Genomic DNA, 3,921 nt, shown 5'->3' on the forward strand with positions numbered 1-3,921 from the left:
CACCGTGAGACTAGCGAACAACCAACAACCACAGAAAATCAACTAAATTAAATCTCTTCTCCCGCCGCTGCCGCCGCCGCTGCGGATTGTTCCAGCTGTGTTACTAAAGTTCAGGTTCCTTTTTTGCTATAATTTTATATTAACTTTTTTTAAAAAAGGGTTAATAAAATTTTCCCGGCTTTTTTTTTGTGTGTGTGTGAGCGAAAGTTGAACGTGAGTCTGTTGGAAATAGAGGCAGATACAGCTCAGTCTCTTGTAGTCCGCTGTTTCCCCGTTAGAGAGAGTAGAGCGAGCGCTAGCTAATGTCGCCGGCCATACTGTGGGAGCGAGGCCGCTGCGTGAGCACCGAAATTATATACCCCGTCTACCCGAAAAGCCAGGAAGTGACGCAGCGTCCCGCCCCTGCGGCTCATTGCTCCAGCCTCCTGTCAATCACCAACCACCCAGTTGCGGCTGGCTGGCCGCCCGCCTGCGAGGAACGCGGGGAGCTGGCTCCCTCGCTGCGGTGCGGGTTCGGGCTGGCAGCTGGGCGGGAGACGGCGATCTGTTGTTCGGCTGGGGACTACAAACCTGGGGTCGAATGCGGAGTGGGTGGGAGAGCGGGGACGGAGTGAGGAAAGGCTGTGTAGCGCTGCGTAAAACAACTGGTTATCGGGGAACATGGGTGGATCCTCTGGAGGGTTGGCGGGGTTCGGCGGGGGCGGTGGCCACTGCTGGGCTGGCGTGGGGGTTTTGATCCTGTGCACTTCGTCGCGATTGTCGAGGTACTCGGCCATTCTCTCAAGTAAGCTTCCCCAAGGCGAACGAAGCCAGGCATTAAAACTCAACATTGGTCCGTGACGCACATGTTGCCAGGGGTCGGATTAGAAGGCGCTTTAATGCTGCTCTCGCTTTAGCTGATGTGCGAATGAACGCAGTTCTCGACCGGTTTACACAATAGCCAGAAGCGTTGTCTCCCTATTCAAAAAGGGAGAAGCAACGTGGCGCCCAGCCTCGAAGGGCTCCGGCTCTACCTACCTCCCAGCATGTGGCTCGCCAAGCCTCCGAGTTGGCCCAGCGCAGTAGCAGCCGTGAAGCACTGGCAACTCCGCGCTCAATTAGGTCAACTGGTGGGACTTTATTCTGCAAAACTGTTTCTAGAACCTGATTTATTAAGTATAATTTGAAAGTGGGACATAAAGGGGTAGGAGGGAAAGGGGGGGTTATTTTGGGATTGTATGAAATCATCTGTGTGAGACTTGAAAATTGTGAAGCACTATAGAGTTTAAAGACTCCTTCATTCAATAAAAATGAACCAAAAATAAATATAATCTGAAATTGTTTGCAGGGAAATGAACGTAACAGGGATTCAGAGCTATCACTAGTCGTGATTTAGAGTCATGAATCTGTAATTTCAGTAATCAAGTAAACTGTAAAAGTTGTCGAGTCGTAGTCAAGCAGTTTAACCTGAGGTGGCAAAATTGTGGTAACAAAGTTGTGACTTTTACTCAGAAATATGGGAGAAAAAAACCAACCTGACGTAAAAATTAGCAGTCACAAGACAAAAGACTTTTCCTTATCATCCTTAGAGAAAGACTTACCTCAACTACAAGTGAAATAAGACAATGTTGTAAGCGTCAAGTGCTTTGAGTTTGTACTCTAGATTCCCTGCAGGATAGTAGTTGTCTTTACAGGAGCATGAATTTGTTCGAATTTCTATGTCAAACCTGTTGAAAGAAGCTATGTTGTGCACTAGGTACATATGCTACTCTTGCCTTGTTTTTAAAAGCACCCAACTCAAACTGGGGATTGGGACAAAAAATAATGAATGTTGCTTATTTTATTATAATAATAATTCAAAGAGAATGCGGTGGTTACACTTGGAATAAAGATAAAAGAAGTATTTATGTGTTTTACAAGCTATTCAATTATTTGATAGTTGCTTATTGAAATGAAGAATCAGTCTACTAAACCACCTCAAACACTAATTTTGGTATAAACATAATTTGGCTTGTAATTGCTTATAATTAGTTGCTTTTCAATTACTGAGATGCTTTTTCCCAATGCAATTTAAATGAATATAAAAGTGCCGAGAATCTTGGCAAGGTAAGTCCTTGTTAATTTTATATAGGATAATTTTTTTTTTTTTTGGCCATGCCTTGCAGCACGTGGGATCTTAGTTCCACTGGACCACCAGGGAAGTTCCTAGGATAATTTAAATGGTGTCTGCCAACTGGACTGATCCTTTGTAAAATATATTGTTTTTCTTAAGGATTATTACTATCTTGAAGCTCAAAGTCTCTTGTACTAAGTTGGTCAGTTAATCTTATTTAAATATTTCACTGAACTTAATATGTCCAAAACATATCTGTCACTCCTTTATCATCTGCCCTATTTTTATCACTGATGTTTTTCCCACTTTACGAGTTTAAAAAAAAAATTCTTATTGAACATTTTTTGCTTTGCACATAAAGGATTGCCTAAAGGACTTAAAGGATTCCCATCCCCTAGACCTTCTTAAGACACCTCTAACTGTACCCCTCACCCCTCATTCTCTTTAGTAATCTTTCCTATTGAAATCTTACCCAAATTTTAAAAAATCCTTACTTGACCCCACTTTTGCCTTCAGCTAGCACCCAATTTTTCTGCTCTCCTTCAACAGCAAAACTCCCTAAAAGACAGGTCTATACTTCTGGTCTTCACCTCCTCATCTCTTCTTCACCCTTGAAATGGATATTTCTCAAGGCCCACATCTTGTCAAAGCCAGTGGTTCAAAGAATGATGTCAGTCCTCATTTAACTGTCTTTCAATAACTGTTGACACAATTAACTACACCTTCCTTCTTAAAACAATTCTCCAGGCTTTTGTGACACCTCTCTTTTTTGGTTTTCCTTTGACATCTATACTATCCAACACTGCAGTGCCCTTGGCTTCTCCTCCGCCCTCTTCTCCGTGTGCACTTTCTCCCTGAGTGACCTACTTCATCCAGTCCATGGCTTTATAACACATCCATATACTAGTGACTTTCAAATCTATATCTCCAACCCAGACATCTTTGAATTCCAGACCTTTGGGACACTTGCCTACCTGGCATTTCAGATTGAATGTCTAATAAGCATATTGAAGCTAAAGTGGCTAAGAGAGCTATTCTTTTTCACAGCAAAACTTGCCCCCTCCCCACAAAAACAAAAACAAAAAATCCAGCTGTCCTCAATTCAAGCTCCCTGGCTGACCTTTCTGCTCTGCTCTTGCATCCTTATGGTCCATCCTTCATGTAGCAACTATCTCATTAAATAGCAGTTGCTTGGGCTTTCCTGGTGGTGCAGTGGTTGAGAGTCTGCCTGCCAATGCAGGGGACACGGGTTCGTGCCCTGGCCGGGAAGATCCCACATGCTGCGGAGTGGCTGGGCCCGTGAGCCATGGCCCCTGAGCCTGCGTGTCCGGAGCCTGTGCTCCGCAACTGGAGAAGCCACAACAGTGAGAGACCCGCGTACCGCAAAAAAATAATAATAATAGCGGTTGCTTAAGCCCAAAGTCATCCTTCATTTCACTCTTTCCTGCACTCCTCCTACCAATCCAATCTATCATTAGCTTTCTTGTTGATACTTCTAAAACATTTCAAGGATTTATCCTCTATCTTCATTGCTACCTTAGTTTAGAGCACTAAAATTTGTTCCCCTGGACTACTGCAGTAGCTTTCTAAACAATTCCTCTGGAACTTCCCTGGCGGTCCGGTGGTTAAGAATCCGCCTTCTAATGCAGAGGACGAGGGTTCGATCCCTGGTTGGGGAACTAACATCCCTTCCACGTGCTGCGGGGCAACCGCACCTGTGTGCTCTGGAGCCCACGCGCTGCAACTAGAGAGAAGCCCGCGCAACACAATGAAAGATCCCACGTGCCACAACTAAGACCCAACACAGCCAAATAAATATTTTAAAAAAA

The sequence above is a fragment of the Phocoena phocoena genome, chromosome 12 (assembly GCF_963924675.1).
Source record: "Phocoena phocoena chromosome 12, mPhoPho1.1, whole genome shotgun sequence".
Classification (NCBI taxonomy): Eukaryota; Metazoa; Chordata; class Mammalia; order Artiodactyla; family Phocoenidae; genus Phocoena; species Phocoena phocoena.